The sequence below is a fragment of the Pleurodeles waltl genome, chromosome 10 (assembly GCF_031143425.1).
Source record: "Pleurodeles waltl isolate 20211129_DDA chromosome 10, aPleWal1.hap1.20221129, whole genome shotgun sequence".
NCBI lineage: Eukaryota > Metazoa > Chordata > Amphibia > Caudata > Salamandridae > Pleurodeles > Pleurodeles waltl.
In genome coordinates this window covers 575587544-575605404 of record NC_090449.1, presented here as the reverse complement: position 1 = coordinate 575605404, position 17861 = coordinate 575587544, and the positions used below count along the sequence as shown (strand labels likewise).

Here is a 17861-nt window from a genome sequence, read left to right as displayed (position 1 = left end):
CTCAAGAAAATTAGCTAACTGAAAACATCACAAGCAGACTTGACCACTAATTTCCAAAGTAAGAATCATCAATGTTATTACACGTTAGCAGTAAAAGGAAGTTATGTTCCCAGGTAGTAAAGAGTAGCTGGATAAGCTATAAGTTGCCCTCTGTTTGTTAGATGACAACAGAAAGGCAACTGTCTAGTAAATATACTGAAGGTTTGTTTTATATTAATAAGCACTGGCTAAGTCAATAGGTCTTGCCCATGACACACCTATGTTTACCACATGCCTGCTGAACAAGCATGCAGGTTTAGCGGCCATATTGAATGATTTTTTTCAAAAAGAATAACTACTAGACGATGGTCACTGTGAGTGTGCACACATGCACAATCAACTTGTCATCGTTTTTCTTCTGCTTTAGAAAAAATCCTTGTATGATGGTTACTGTGCAAGCTTTTACATGCCTGGTTGCCATATCTGAATAAAAAAAAACATTAAAATTATTTCAAGACCGTCTCAGTTGATCCGTATGCATGGGGGCCATCTTCGAAGGATTTTTCTTTTGTTCACTATAAGAAAAACACTCCAAGATGCTTACCAACAAAACGTACACTCTGGCAGCCAATCTGAAACTATTTTAAAGTGACCAGCAACAGATATGGAACCATACATTGTGTTTACCCATCTAACCTCATATAGCCTGGGCATCAAACTAATACAGAAAAATTAAAGTGGCCAATCAGGGGACTGATCAACAAAAAAAATCACCCAGGTGGAAACTTGAATTAATCACCGGTATAATGAAGATATAAATCAAACACATTTATTTCACAATTTCAATATACAAGCTCAAAACCTGATACTCTGGTTACTTATCATTGAAGGCACCATGTGTTTGCACTTTACAAAAAACATAAAAATACAGACACCACATCATACTTCAACTCCTACATAACTAAATAAATAAAAAAGGCTTATCTGCTGTCTTCAATTCTTTTGTGTATATGTGGCTTAGACAATCCTTTAAGAAAAAAAAAAAGTCTACAATCGGAGGTAGTCTGAATTAAAATATACACGTGGAAAGCGCCTTGCCTTTTGTTTCAGTGCTTAGCGCAATTTAGCGATTTCCAATATTTTTTACAACTTGGTCTAGACTCCTTCACAAGAAGTTAACGCTTTTGGCCCTCTTGACTGTGGGCCTCCTCAGAACTAATAAAAAAAACGCAAAAATGCCTAATAAAATACAGATGTGTTTAAATACACTGAATGCAACTTTCAGACACATCACCAAACACACGTGTCATGCTAGCAAAGCTTGTGATGATTACTCACACTGGTATTCACGTTACTGACCAAAATCAAACTTGTTACCACCACACCAGGGACAGAGCGTGTCGCAAATGTACCACAAGTGAGTAGAGAGACCTACACCACCAAATATCATGACAAGCCAAAGCAGTGGATTAACTTAATCACCAAATGTGCAAGCCAAATCAAAATCACCTGGCAACACAAACATGTACCTGTGGCAATAAGTATCCGGGAAAAGCCAAGTTGAGCTATGCCTCTGAGTTTTTAAACCTTCCTTGAATAGGTAACTCTCACATGGAAATGCCTTCGCATTGCCGAACCAAACCATGGAATAAAAGCATACTTATTACAATGTTCCAGCACTATATAACAACAACGGTAACACAGCGAGCAGGAACCACTTAATTGTATGCTTCACGTCCCATGTGAGCACACTGTCTACGGGGCTCGAATGTGAAGAAGACTGTCCACACTTAAAGCTGGTGAGTGTATCCCAACACAATAAGAAAGAGTGGGTACTCACAAGTCACTTTCCTGCACCGCAACCAATTGTCTTATACACATGTTGAAGGTTGTTTCACTTTATCCCTCCGTCCTCCCGGGTTCGACAATGTAATCAAAGGAAACACACTTTATTTTTTATTTTATTCTCTATGGACCGAAATACTTCCACTTCCGGGTTCCAGTCTTCTTAAGTCCCACCCCTGTGCCTTCCCATTTTTTGAACAGACTTACAGGATCGAGCAGTTGCCACGCCCATAGTAAGACAATTGATTGCGATGCCGGAAAGTGACTTGAGCACCCCGCTTTCCTATTGTGTTGGGATACACTCACCGGCTTTTCGCTTTAAATGCAGACGGCCTTCTTCACTTTCGAGCCCCGTAGGTGTCGCACTCACATGGGATGCAAAGCATACAATTAGGTAAGCAGTTCCCACCCACTGTGTTCCCATTGTTGTTATATAGTCCTGGAACATTTTAATAAGCATGCATTTATTCCAGTGTATGGTCCGGCAATGCAAAGGCACTTCCATGAGAGATTTACCTAGCCAAGGAAGGTTTAAAAACGCGGAGACATATCTCAACATGGCTTTTCCCCGATAATTGTCATAGGTACATGTTTGTGTTACCGGGTGATTTTTGATTCGGCTTGCACACTTGGTGAGTAAATTAATCCACTGATTTCGTTTGTCATGATATATGGTGGTGCAAACACATGGTGTCTTCAATGATAAGTAACTAGATTACCAGGTTTTGAGCTTGTGTATACAAATCGTGTCAAATGTGTTTGATGATTTATATCTTCATTATACACATGATTTATTTAAGTTCTCACCTAGTTGAATTTTGTGTTGGTCAGCAACCATTACAGCAACAGAAGCTCAGTGTATGAAGGCACTATGGAAGGCAATGGCCGCTGTGAAGGAAGATTTTTTTTTGTTTAAGGATAGAAAGAAGGACAGACAGAAGTCACTTGTACTGCAATGCAAGGTCTGACAGCAGTGAAAGGCTACATGTCAGCCAATAAAAACAGTAGGAGATCAAAATGCCTAGCAGGCAGTGGACAAAAATAGGGAAAGCCTTCAGAGCAGGAGCATGACAGTCACTAAAATATAAGCAGGAAGTGGACCAAACGCCCACTCTAAGTTCATAATTGATCTAAAAGGTCCATCAGCAAGACCTAAAAACACCTAATACATTACATTTAAGTGTAGTTAAGGGAGAGAAGTTGTGACATTCATGTATACAATTCCAATTTACCTTATAAATGCACACTTTCCTGCCGGTGTTTCTGTAGAGCTTCCAGGAGTCAAAAACAGTTATTTTAGAGGAAGAGGTGGGTATTCCAGCTCTCCCTGCCCTAAAAGGCCCAACACTAAGAGTAGGAGGGCACGTGCCAACCCCCACCCCTCCTGTGGACCCAATCCCCAGGCCGTTTTCAGTCTAAGTGGGTGACCTGGTGGCCACCCTAGCCACCCACAAAACATTGCTATGGTCAGAGCCCCTGAGCGACTGTGGCCCTGGACAGCTCCCTGCATACTGTAGGAACAAGCATTGCTCCCCCTGGAGTGAGCCGCTGTTTTTGATTCCTCTCTCTCCACAGGAATAATCACAACTTCTCTGCCCACAAGATCACAGGCATGAAAATCGAAGGGTGCTCCCACCTGCCAGCAGCATTTTCAAAGCTCCCATTGGGTGGATAAAAGTACTGTACTGGTCGTGAAAAGTACTGTGTGCCAGGGATCAGCTCCCTGGACCTAAGTAAAGTCCCAGCCCGGGAGAGGAGGTCCCTGGGGCCTTCTAAAGCTCCGGGCGGGGGCGTTGCCCACCCATCTCCCCTCTAAATATTCTTCGGGCCCTGGGATGGGGTCTCCCTGCATAATTTGAGCTCACGAAGGGGGGTGCCGCCCTCCCTATACATTTGTATTCAAAATGCCAACAGGCTGCTTTTTTTTTTTTTTTTTAATTTTTTTTAAATAATCACAATCCTGGATTCCCACCGGACTAAATCTTTTTAATGGCTGCCTGCAACATTTTTCCTCATGTTGAAGGCAACCAGTCAGAGCATTGCTCCCCTGGGAGCAAGATGGCCTAAGGGTAACTGGGCCAATCAGAAGGCTCTTTTTTTTTTTTTTTGTAAATCTGGGTTCGAGTTACTCTTGTAAAAATTCCTCAAACCAACTGTCCTGATTTACATATAGTTTTGACCATTAATGTCACAAAAACTGGGAGGAGGGCGTGGCCAGACACAAAAAGATGGGAGGCGTGCGTCAAGCTCTGTCAGGCGACCCATGATCCAGACCAATCCAGGGGAAAGCTAGAGGCATGCCCCCCACTATGCGCCTCTGGCCAAACGAAGGGACTGCTGAGAGAGAATTCCGTGTGACTGTGCAGCTGAGTTGACCAGCTGCCGCAAAGGATTTGAAGCGGGACCGTAGCTCAAATAACACGGAGGAGGGCTAAGGCAACGGGGAACTGAGTTTTGCCAGGCCTGCACCCAAGGACACTCAGTAGGTGGGGCAAGCAGCGCACAAAGCTCAGGCTGGGAAAGGAGGGGATATAGCTTGGTGCCACAGCTTGGTGCCACTGCTGGGGGCCTCAAGGCCTGGTTGCGCGGAGTCCAGGCATGCTGGGCCCGTCCTAATTCTTACCCAATCTGCAGGCAGGAGGAACTGACCGACTCCTGCAGACCTCCTCCTAATTCCCCACCCCATCTAATAGCTGCTCCCCCCACTGGCATCTGAGAGTGCAGCGCAACAATGCTGTATGGCATTGTGGGGACATGGAAGGTGTTTCAACGGACTGCAATAAAAAGGACTGCGGATAGGGGGCGGGGAGAGGCAGGCAGGGAAGCTGCAGGAGTGGACTTCAACACAGTGGGGGTCCCCTTTTCCCCACATATGCACAAATCTCATTTGATGGAAAACAGTATGGCTCGGGGTGGGACAGGTCCTGAGGAACTGAAGGCAATGACCCTCTGAGCAGCATATTGGGGACCTCCACGCCGAGAACGCTAATCCCTCTGGAGCATGGACTGCACGTGTCTTCCCCCAGATAACCCACCCTGTCCAAAAACCCCAACTGTCAGAGCTCGTGTCTCCCAACCAACAGGTAGAAGGGGTCCATTTCTGATCCACTCCACCCCCATCCCCTCTCCCTGGGGCCAGGGCATGAGACAGGGAAATCCAGGAGAATTTCAGCCACAGTGGACCCGCAGGGAAAGGTCAGGGACCTCATGGACAGAATCCATGTGTTTGAGGACAGAGCAGAGGATGCCAAGGGGCGGTCATGCTGCAATAACATACACGTTGTTGGCTTTCCGGCGGGCATGGAGGTGAATGACCAAGTTGCCTACATCAAAACCTGGCTGTCTACGGTTGTTTTTGCTGGAGCGGGATCACGAAGTGCCGGCCATGTGGCCTCCACCGGATATACCATTGTGGACTATTGTGACCAAAATGATGAGCTTCAGAGAAGAAGAAACCATCCTGCGATCCGCTTGGGGTGCCGGACCCCTCACTTAGAACAATGCACACATACTCATCTTTCCAGATTACACACTGACAGTCCATTGCACTAGGGACTCTTAGGGGTGAAGAAGAAACTGCAGACTGCTGGCCTTACTTATGCTCTGTGGTTTTCAGACAAGCTGAAAATCAAAGTAAATCACACAAGATACTTCTTCACAAAGCCCACAGATGCCTGGGACTAGGTGGAGCAGTGTTGGTACGAATCCTCAGAGCTGGAAACACCAGAGGCATGCAGAAGACTGGCTACCAACTGACACAGAAAGAGGCTCTGCCGGCGTTGGACCAGTGAGACTGCGACATTGGGGGCACTCACCCAGGCCCACGAGCAACAGAGGCAAGCACTCTCAGCAGCCACCAATATGTGAGCGGGGTGGGTCTCTCTACCACCAACCCAAGGATGATGCAGATGGGATGCCGCTAGAAGCAGGATAGAGTCCTTCGGACCACATCGCCTCGGCTAGTGTCACCCATTTTCGTGCTGCAAAATAGCAGATGAAATTATCTAAACTGGACATGTCTCTGTTTGTTGGATGAGGGAGCTGCTTTTGGGGTGGGGGGTAGAGCACGAAATCACCATGCGGTGTGTATCAGTATGCCAGGAGGAGGGGTGCCTAGATAGTGTTCCTCCAAGAGACACTTCGCCAGTTAAGAGGATCTTCACCTCAGCCAGTGTTACAGCACAACATATGCAGGTTATGCCAGAGGAACAGTTATATGGGTTGGATTTGTCGAATGGTGGCAAAGTTATTAGTAACCCAAAAAGTCAATTTTTGTGTATATATTACAGTAACGTTATAGGTAGGTGAAATGTTCAGTAACAACTTTACGTTTTAAACTCTAAAAATCACAGAAATTCACCAGTTATACTTACAGTTATCTCAAGAAACTATAATTTGTGTGCTAAGGTAACTATAACTCGCTCCCCTGACATGCAGATTTTTCTCATCAATAATTTCATTGCAAATGTGACAGTGATATTTTCAAAGATATCAAAGAAGATCTCATGTAGAAATGCAAAAGAAAAACAGATATTGGTCCAGAAAGAGTACCTTGTGTGGTTTGTTGTAAAACTTTTCAGTAGTTTTTGAGCATTAATTGCTCTGAAACTTTGTACTTTTCACGCCAGCAAGGATCCGTGGAGCTGACCGATCTCATGCTGAGATCCGACTGGCCCACACCAAATCAACCATCCAACCAGAATTTTAAAAAGACGTAAGAGAGTAGGAAAGGGATTCTCTGATCCCCACTCACTTCAAGCCTCGTGATGGGGTCCCTGAGGGACACAACATATGTCCCACATACTCTCAAAAGACAGATGATTATGATAAGGATACTTTGACCCACTCCCGCAACCCTTGTGATGTGGGACCCCACATAGGGGCAAAACTTTTTTGTTGTTGTTAAATTTTGCATGTCACCCTCCTGCCCAAGCCTCTAAGTGGCCCTGGGGACACCATCCCCTGGGACAGATAACCTACAGGGAGTGCAGAATTATTAGGCAAGTTGTATTTTTGAGGATTAATTTTATTATTGAACAACAACCATGTTCTCAATGAACCCAAAAAACTCATTAATATCAAAGCTGAATATTTTTGGAAGTAGTTTTTAGTTTTAGCTATGTTAGGGGGATATCTGTGTGTGCAGGTGACTATTACTGTGCATAATTATTAGGCAACTTAACAAAAAAAAAATATATACCCATTTCAATTATTTATTATTACCAGTGAAACTAATATAACATCTCAACATTCACAAATATACATTTCTGACATTCAAAAACAAAACAAATCAGTGACCAATTTAGCCACCTTTCTTTGCAAGGACACTCAAAAGCCTGCCATCCATGGATTCTGTCAGTGTTTTGATCTGTTCACCATCAACATTGCGTGCAGCAGCAACCACAGCCTCCCAGACACTGTTCAGAGAGGTGTACTGTTTTCCCTCCTTGTAAATCTCACATTTGATGATGGACCACAGGTTCTCAATGGGGTTCAGATCAGGTGAACAAGGAGGCCATGTCATTAGATTTCCTTCTTTTATACCCTTTCTTGCCAGCCACGCTGTGGAGTACTTGGACGCGTGTGATGGAGCATTGTCCTGCATGAAAATCATGTTTTTCTTGAAGGATGCAGACTTCTTCCTGTACCACTGCTTGAAGAAGGTGTCTTCCAGGAACTGGCAGTAGGACTGCGAGTTGAGCTTGACTCCATCCTCAACCCGAAAAGGCCCCACAAGCTCATCTTTGATGATACCAGCCCAAACCAGTACTCCACCTCCACCTTGTTGGCGTCTGAGTGGGACTGGAGCTCTCTGCCCTTTACCAATCCAGCCACGGGCCCATCCATCTGGCCCATCAAGACTCACTCTCATTTCATCAGTCCATAAAACCTTAGGAAAATCAGTCTTGCAATATTTATTGGCCCAGTCTTGACGTTTCAGCTTGTGTGTCTTGTTCAGTGGTGGTCGTCTTTCAGCCTTTCTTACCTTGGCCATGTCTCTGAGTATTGCACACCTTGTGCTTTTGGGCACTCCAGTGATGTTGCAGCTCTGAAATATGGCCAAACTGGTGGCAAGTGGCATCGTGGCAGCTGCACGCTTGACTTTTCTCAGTTCATGGGCAGTTATTTTGCGCCTTGGTTTTTCCACACGCTTCTTGCAACCCTGTTGACTATTTTGAATGAAACGCTTGATTGTTCGATGATCACGCTTCAGAAGCTTTGCAATTTTAAGAGTGCTGCATCCCTCTGCAAGATATCTCACTATTTTTGACTTTTCTGAGCCTGTCAAGTCCTTCTTTTGACCCATTTTGCCAAAGGAAAGGAAGTTGCCTAATAATTATGCACACCTGATATAGGGTGTTGATGTCATTAGACCACACCCCTTCTCATTACAGAGATGCACATCACCTAATATGCTTAATTGGTAGTAGGCTTTCGAGCCTATACAGCTTGGAGTAAGACAACATGCATAAAGAGGATGATGTGGTCAAAATACTCATTTGCCTAATAATTCTGCACTCCCTGCATTAATTGAGAAGGGGTATGCAGCCCCCTCCCAGAGCATAAAAGGGACCTTTTTGACTGAATATTTGAGGAGAAATGTAGCCCACCAGGAACTAATACCAAATAATAAGTCAAGGAGTTTTACGAATGACGTGGTCTGGTCTGTACTGGACTGGCCTTTTATTGCATGGAAATATACAAGGTTTTTTGTTTATTGGTTGGTTCCTTTCAATATGGTCACGATAATCTCAGGCACCATGTTGATAAAAATTTAGGCCAGTGAAAATAATTTGAAACCGTTAATCCAGATCAGTAGCTACAAGAAAGAACTTGATTAAATTAATGAAGAAATGGTACAAAGAATTTTGAACTCAACAAATTATAAAGAGATGTTTAAAAAACAATTCTTCTGCAAGACGAGTTATCCCTATGTGACAGACGAATCATGCTCAACCACCACAGAAAATCAATCCCCCCAAAGGAGAGGTCTGAGAAGGAGACCAACACCTAACTGACTGATCAGGTCTGACAAACTTAACAGTAGTGCTGAGGACTATCTCAGGAGATTTGACCAGTTTAGCCCACATTTTCCTCACCCATGCCAGCCCGCTATGGTTACTGGCCTGATAGGTACCATTATGCCCCATTAATAATGCCTTTTAAGCAGATGGCCACAGTTTTAGACAGAGAACATGGCAAACAAAGACAGTTCCAATGTCAAGTGGACAGAAGAACCCCATATGGTCAAGGGGAGCAAAGGGAAATCCTAACAGTCGAGTACCATCAAGACTTAGTATTAGCAAAAAATCATACACAAACTCCCCTTATTAACTTCAGCTTCAAGTCCTCAATAAAGGAGTGGACTTTGTACCTTCCCTGAAAGCAGACTTTCTCTCTCAGATGTGAATTTGTGGAGTTGTTCTGTAAAACCCACCCAAACGTATTCTTTAGGGAAACTGAGAATTCAACTCAGGAATCAGACAACACAGGCCACAAGAATAAATCCACCTTCCATCCTCCTCTTTTCATTCGATGCCCCCAGAAATACTCACATTTACACAGATGGTCACTGCTGAAATTCAGGAAATGTCATAGATCAAACCAACAATTCTTAACAAGATGTCTCAAACAGAAAGCCAGGCTCTAAATGAACAATGTTATTAGCTGGAATTAGTAATCAAACCAGCTGACAAAGGAAGAGCTACTGTGACCTTCTGTCCCACCTAAGCTTCCTGATGCATTTGTATGTCCACACAATAATGCTTTGTGGATGTGTGTGGGGATGCCCATGTTGCTGCTGCGCAGATAGTCTCTATGGGCACATTTGCCATGAATGCTAGTGTTGGGCCCTTCGTTTTTTGTTCAGTGTGCTTTAGGGAAATGAGGTAGACATTTGCCAGCTGAGGTGTAGCAGTTTGCGTTGTCTCCACGATTCACAGTTGGTTTCCCTTGCAAAACTGTTTGGTTTCCTCGAGGTAGTATACCAGTGGCAATTCTTTTGAATCCCTTCAAGAACCTTTTTATTACAGGTGCCATGAAAAAGCTTTTACACAAAGCTCCCCTGGTGTAGGCCACAACTGCTGCCAAGTGTACTTTGAGAGATGAGTAAGTGGTCCCACTGTCCAGCAGGAGTGTGAGATAGATTACTGTTTCCTGTCTGCATATTGTCTCCAAGGTATTGTTATTTGTGCACCATAGGCGATACCTTTTCCATTTTGATGCATAGCACTGTCATGTTGTTGGCTTTCTAGCCTCCTCCAGTATTTTCAAGTTGGTAGACTTAGGAGTCCGAAGTCTATGTATACAGATGCCATGCTGTTAGACTGAGTGTTGCTAGTTCAGGGAACACTCGCCCCTTTTGGATTGTGAGTAGGTCTCGCTCCACCTTCCTCTTGATCATTTGTCCTTTTGCCAGCTCAAGTAGATTTGAATACCAAATTTGTTTGGCCCACTGTGCGGCTATCAGGATGAGATTTGTTCCAGGTTGCCTGGCCTTCTCCAGTACTTTTGGGAATAGAGTATCAGAGATAAGGTGTAGGCAAATCTCCCTGACCAGTTTAGTGACAGAGCATTTCCTTATGACTGGTGGTGTTGAAACCTGAAAGTGAAGAGTTGGCATTTCTGCTGATGCAAACAGGTCGATTGTTGGTGTGCCCCAAAACCTGAAGATTTGTTCTAGGCTTTTTTATTTCATCTCCCATTCGTGTGAGCTGCTTTCCTGTCTGCTCAGTCTGTTTGCCTCTATGTTGTCCTTCCACAGTAGGTGGACTGTTTGTAAGTTGATCCCTTGTGGTATCGCCCATTTCCATATCTCTTGGGCTAGTTTGCTTCGGATAAAAGACCTTCTGCCCCCAAGTTTGTTCAGGTAGAACATTGATGTTGTAGTGTAGGTTTGGGTTGGTACAGGTTTTTCCTGCTACTTGAGTTTGAAAGGCTTTCAGGGCTAGTAACACTGTCTTCATCTCTAGGACGTTGATGTGTTTTATTGTGTCTGCCTTGTTCCACTGGCCTTGAATTCTCAAGTTGCCTGTGTGTGCTACCCATCCCTTGTGAGATGCATCTGTTGTAATGGTCACCGTTAAAGTTGTTGTCTTGAAAGGTCTCCCCTTGGTTGTGTCTTTGGAAACCCACCACTGTAAAGCCCTCTGTACTGTCTGTTACAACCACTAGATCCTCCCAACTCCTAGTGGCTCCTGATCAGCTGTTGCCTAACCATTCCTGGAATGGGTGCATGTGGAGTCTCAAATGGGTTATAAGGGGGAAGCACAATGCCATCATGCCTTTTAGTTTCATGACTATCCTCACTGTTAGAGATTGCCTCCTTTGGTTGAGGAGATTTTGCTCAGATTGCCTGTACTCTCTTCCGAGTAAGGTATGTGTGTGCTTTTCTAGCATCCAGTCTTGCTCCTAGGAAAATCTTCTCCAGTTTTGGCTCTGGGGATGATTTCTTCTGGTTTATGTTGAACCCTGGTTTTTGTAGGGTTGTGATCAGTTTTTGAGTATCCCTTTGATATTTCTCCTTTGTCTTTGCTTTTATCATCCAGTTGTCCAGGTAGGGGTATACATGAATGCCTTCCTTCTTAGGAATGCTGAGACTGCTGCAGAACATTTTGTAAAAACCCTTGGTGCTGACTTTATTCCGAAAGGTAAGACCTTGAATTGATAGTGAACCTTCGAGTACAAATCTGAGGTACTTTTTGTGTGCTTGATTCAGGGGTATGTGCAGGTAGGCATTTTTAGGTCTATGGTTGCCATGTAGTCCCCCTTTAGTAGAAGTAGGATTACCTCTTGTAGTGTTGTCATTTTTAAATGTTGAGTGTGGATGAATCGGTTTATGAATTTGAGATCCAGGACTGGTCTTAGTGTGAGGTCTTTTTTTGGCACCAGAAATAAGGGGTGTAATGTCCTTTATTTAACTCAATTTTTGATACTCTTTCTATTGCATTTTTGTGGAGGAGTTCTTTCACCTCCTTTTTTAATTGTATCATTTTTTTCCTATGTCCTCCCCTTTGGTGTTCTTGGTATTGGAGGGCTTGTTTGTTCTATACAGTAACCGTGGTGTACCATGTTTAAAACCCACCGGTTGGTTGTTATTTGTCCATTATTGTGGGTAATATGCTATTCTGTCTCCCACTGGTGTTGTGTGTGGGTCTGAGGCTGAATTTGAGTCACTCTGAGGTTCCTCCACCTCCTCTTGGGGGTTGGCCTCTAGCCCTCCCTCTGCTACGAAAGGGCTGCCTTGCAGGGTGTTGCCATTGCTATTATCCAGATTGCTGGCCTGCATGTTGTGTGGTGCCTTGGAATTGTTGCTGTTGCCCTGTTGGGAAAGGCCCACTTCCTGAAGGTCCTCTAAGTGAGTTTCCTCTCCTGAAAGTACCACTGTATTGTAGATCACCCATTGCCTTTGTCATCTCATCCTTCTTGATTTGTTGCAAGGAATCATCTACTTCCTGTCTAAATAAGGCTTCTCCTATGAAGGGCTTATTATTAACGAAGGCCTGGACTTCCAGTTTAAAGCCTGAACAGACAGGACCGTTTTCTCAAATGTACATATTTTTGCAGTTCAAAATTGTCCTTCTTGGACTTAAAAATCATACCCATAGACGGAGGACTTTTTTACTGAACTGAGCAATTGCCATCAAAGGATAGATATGGATTACTTCTGAGTCACAAGGGGGGACTTACCTTTTTGCAAATTTTTAAGCTTAGGATTCAACTGTTCCTTGATGAGTAGGTAAACATGCTAAGCTATTAACTGTTGTAGAAAGTGTCCAAGCAGGATTATCAAGCGAGCTAACAAAAGGGTGTGCAAAAAAGATCATAAGGCTCTAATGGATAATCATACTCAACATTCCAATGAGAGATTCACCTGTGACACCACACTTTCCACATCTACAAACATGATTACGATTATAACAAACATTGGAAAATACTAAATACAGGCAATATAAATTGGCAAACATCACTTTTTTACTTTTAGAGGGGAACCAGTTTGAGACAGGTCCTAGTTCATTCAAGGCCTATAAAAAATCTTAAGCTCGGTGGTGGAGCTAGCCACTGTTGAAGATAGCTGCAGGCTAAAAGAGCTTCATCACTGCCTGTGACTAATCCCTTCAAATCCATCAGATATCCTGCCTATGCTCATGAAATGAGATAAGGACTGAACTCCCTATTCATCCTGCAGTATGACAACATGAAGTAAGGAGTGGAGAGGAGCTCAAAGTTGGGGTGGGCGGGAGGACTAGAGAACTGCTGCTGCAGACCGGGCTCGCTCACCCCCGCCCCCCTAACCCCCACGGCTCAGGAGTCCAGAGGGAAACCACAGTGGAAGCCCACGGGGGCCATGACAGGTGAGGGAGCGGCGGGCAACGCAGCAATGGCCTTGAAGTCCGGGAAGTTGTGTGGACCAAGAGCGTCCCAGAAGAGCTGCGTACAAAGAAAGCGGAAGGAGGCAGCCCAGGAAGAGTGTCACAGGCCAGACAGGCGGCAAGGGGAGTGTGGGGAGAGTCTCCCTCCCTGGGGGGAGGGGGCAAGAAGGTGGGGGTGGGGAATGTTTTGGTTGAGCTGCCTCAGGGAGGGCCCTCAGTGATTGTGGGCTCCGCTGCTGCATGCCATTGAAAGGCTTGCAACTTGGCTCGCCGGTTGAGAGCATTCCCCCCTCCCCCCACATTCCCTATCGGTGCACCTCAATCGACAATACTGGGCTGGGGGGGGATTTCTGTGGAGATCACACTCCGGGGTTGCAGGGCCTCTCCACAAAGATTGCAGGAGGCTCCCACAGACAGGATCCAGCGTCGCACGCAGGGCCACACCAGCTGACCAGCAGGGCAGTGGCTTGAACCTGGGCTCACTGCTGGAGACTCCGGAGGCGGGTGCCACCTCAGTGGTTGCTGCGGGAGAGAGGGACACCTACAGAGTTGGGTCATGGTCAAGGGCCACAATCCAAAACTTGCGCAAACTAACAGCCTCGATAAATATACAGGAAGAATGGCAACCTCAGAGGGACAGTCGGCAAGTGCAGAGTGCGGTACTACTGCCGATGACCAAATGCTGAGCGGTGAGCCCACCCTGCGACAGGGCTCAATATCGCGAACAGAACCTAATCTAGAGTTACAATAGACATTCATCTCCTAAAAGATAAATCTGAGAAAGTGGCTGAGGCTAAGAATCATATCAAGGGACTACTGTCTACCATGAAACGTCTTGAGGAGAAGGTTCAATAATGGTGGACAAGCTGGAAGATCAGGAAGGTAGGGCTTGAAGGAACAATATTAAAGGGGGTGGGGCACCGTAGGTCATGGAGGGCCCTAGTGTGGATGTCTTCGTGGAGGACCTCACCTCATCCTTAATAATCTCGAGCCAAAGACACTGTCCAACAACTCTTCTGTCGGGAGGGTGCTCAGGCCACTGGACCCTCCCCTGAAGCCAGGGGGTCCTGGCACGCAGATCACCACCAGAATTCTGAACTATAGGGATCGCACCGTAATTTTGCAAGCGGCTAGGTCCAATGGCGATTTACGCATGGACAACGCGGTCATTCGCTTTTTTCCGGAGTTCACCCTATATGTGCAGCGACGGTGGAAAAACTGATGAAGTTAAAGGTTTAAGGGCACGGAGGTGAAATATATGATGCTATTACCCACAAAACTGCGGGTGGTGGCAGACGGAAAAGTATGGCACTTTGTATCACTGGAGGAAGCATGGGATTGGCTGGAGGGCTGGAAGGTGGTGGGCAAGAAGCACCATGGAGATCGAACGATGCCCCAGCCTGCCGAAAACGGGGTAGACAGGCCACATAGAATGGAAAACTTCAGCCACACCCTTCCATATCGAGCTAGTGAGCAGGTCCTTGTGCCTCCATTCCAATGGCCTTGGGCTCCACAAGAAACAAGTACTCGGGGGCTGCTTCTAGATATGGGAGCAGCTTCAACTGGAGAGCTCAGGGTATGATCTACCACAGGGTGTGGCGCCGACAGGAACGTGAGAGGGCACAATATTAAACCTCTTTTCACTGTATGTTCCACCACAGCTCCACGATACAACTCTTCTGGAGGTGGGCGAACCTGCTGCTGGGATAACCTCCTGGGACTTTGATTTTGGTGACATGAACTCACTCATGGACACCGAGGTAGATAGGATGGGGGGCGCTGACACTATACACATTATTCTGCAGCACACAACAGCTTTTCTTGTATAGATTATATTTTTACACTATGTACCCATGCTTCCTGGTTCGGGTGGCTATTCGTCATGCAATGGGGATCTCTGACAACTCATTGGTTGAGGTCCTTCTGAAGGGTTCTACTCAAGATTACACACTACTGCCCAGATTGGACTCTTGGAGCCTACAAGACAGACTGACGCAGGGCAAGTTACAAGATGGGGCAGGCCTTTATTTCAAGGAAACGGTGACGTGAGCGGGTACCCTATGGGAGGCATTCAAAATAGTAATACCAGGCCCAGGCTCTAGTGGGGGCAAAAAAAGGATAGAGACTGGAATGAAATATAGAGAAGGATATAGCTTGGCAGGCATCGACACCCCATGCCACTGGGCCCCCCGAGGACTGCCACAAATTACAACTGTGCCAGCATGACCTTAGAGTCCTGGCCGAAAACCAGGCCCAAGATCATGCACTAGCAATACAGGGTCATTTATACAATGTGGGCGCAAAGGCCAACAAATTGTTGGCTTGGCTAGGTACGAGGAACAAAGGACGCTCCTGGGTGCTTCAGGTGGACAACGAAGTGGAGTTTCCACAGACAAGTGCAACCATAGCGGAGGCCTTTGCTACATACTATGAGCACCTCTATGCCTCCTCGATGCAATGCCCCCTTACGGATTATGCCAATTTCCTGAGCGAAATCCCTCTGAAGGGACTTGCCAGGGAAGTCAGAGAAGCTCTGGAGGTGGACAGAACAGAGGACGAATTGGTGAGGGCCCCATGAGGCGTACAGTCGGGTAAGGCCCAAGGCCCTAATGTACTGCCAATAGAAATGTACAAGGGAATGGCTAACATAATAGCTAGACCGACGCTTGCAGCTTATAGATCTATATCTTTGCTTAACGTGGAGGTCAAGGTTTTGGCTAAAGTCTGGCAAACAGACTGAGGGATTACTGCCTCACTCATCTATTCAGACCAATCAGGCTTCATGCTTAATAGGAGCACGAGGCTCAACCTTTGACGCCTTTATGGAGTACTTCACATGAGCTGTTCCAATGGCCCTAGATGCCAAGATGGCTTTTGATTATCTTGAATGGAATTATAGGTTTGCTACCCTGGAGAGACTGGGATTCGGGCCACTATTCCGCACCTGGGTTGGCCTGCTCTATGGTTCCCCCAAAGCAAGGGTGAAAGTTTATAGAGTGGTCTCTCGAAGCTTTCAGTTACGGAGCGGTATTTGTCAGGGCTGTTCCACATGCTCTTAGCCCTGGCGCTGGAACCACTTGCAGCCTGGATTCGCCAGGATCCACTGGTGCAAGGATTCGGGTCCCGGGAGGAGCGAATCTCCATGTATGCAGACTATATTCTTTTGTATGTAACGCGGCCCTCCCTATCCATTGGCTGGCGCATGAAGGTCTTTGTGGACCACTCGGGCTATACTATAATTTGGTCTAAATCTGTTGTCTACTCTCTCTTGGGTGCAAGCCCTCGGCTGCCCTGGGACTCTGAGGCACCATTGGTAACAGGGGGCTGTTGCTCTTTGGGAATTTATGTTACGTAGGACCCCCAGATATTCCTGCGCATGAACATATCACCCAAATTGAAGAGGCTCTGGGATGAAGTAGCTCACTGGCACAGTCTCCCACTGACCTTAATGAGCAGAGCAGCTCTATATTAAATGATGAGTTGACTGCAATTTCCTAACAAACGTGCCCTATAAGATCCCCCAGGTGGTCTTCAGGAATATAGAGAGGGAGGTTTGTTTGCTCCTGTGGAATGGGGGTGCATCTAAAATAGCTTTGGCTAAATTTAAGAAAGGTATATATGACAGGGTACTGGCGACCCCGGACGTCAGGCTCTATTACTGGGCAGCGCACCTCATAACAATCAATGAATGGGCATTTGAGGATCAACAGGATCCAGCTTACCGGGTTGATAGACACTGAATGGGTAGGGGTGGTCCGGAGGCCTTACTGAACAACATGAGACGAGAAAAGGAATTCTACACCATACTCTGGGTCAGGGCCTGGAAGGAAGCAAACAAGTACCTGGGCTGAAAAGGGAAACATACTAGTTTCTCCCCATTTTGGCACAGTCATTTATTGTCAGATGTGCGGGGATTGAAGAGGTTTCGAAAGTGGGAACTGATAGGAATTGAGCCCCTTGGGGGATGTATGGATGAGGCAGGCCATAATTAGCTTTGAAAATCTTCACCAGGAATAAGACCTAGCCGAGACCGAAAATTATAGATACCTACAGCTGGGTTGTGCCCTCAGGAGACACATCCGCGAGGGTGAGCTACTGCCTGAGGCCTCCCACCTTGAAGGATAGGATACTCACTGAAACTGTTACTGAAAAAGGGATCTCTTTGATCTATAGAAAATTGGTGAATAACTCACCAGAGTTGTGCGGCAGACAGAGGGTGTAAGACCTGGGGGCCCTCGGGATGAGGAATGGGAGGAGACCCTCAGAGGGCACAGGGAGATAACCTGAAGGGCCTGATTCACTCATTCAGCTCAAAATATTTGCATAGGTTATACTACCCACGGAGTCCATTACTTAGGTTAGATAAAGCGGCTACACCATTGTGCCTGAGAGGCTATAATGTGGAGGGCTCTTTCTTCCACACACTCTGAGGGTGGCCCCTAATAAAAGAATATTGGTCCAAAATACACAAGTGATGTCCTAGTTTCCAGCGCTGGAGATTCCCCTGGATGCCCAATGGCTATTATTGGGGATCTAGGATGAAACCACATGGCCTAAATATCAGAGAATTTGGATAAGGCTGGCCTCAGCGATAGCGAAACGCAATACAGCAAGAGCATGGGGCAAACCAGCTACCCAGATGTGGCGGACTGGCAGTCAGACCTG

The 17861-nt window shown here is 46.0% G+C and overlaps 1 protein-coding gene across 3 annotated transcripts in view; it reads right to left on the bottom strand.

Moving 5' to 3' along the window:
• The window catches only part of LOC138261725 (meiosis-specific coiled-coil domain-containing protein MEIOC-like), a 196218-nt gene that overhangs the window by 9081 nt on the left and 169276 nt on the right, over window positions 1-17861 (bottom strand). The gene's annotated exons all lie outside the window — the stretch shown is intronic.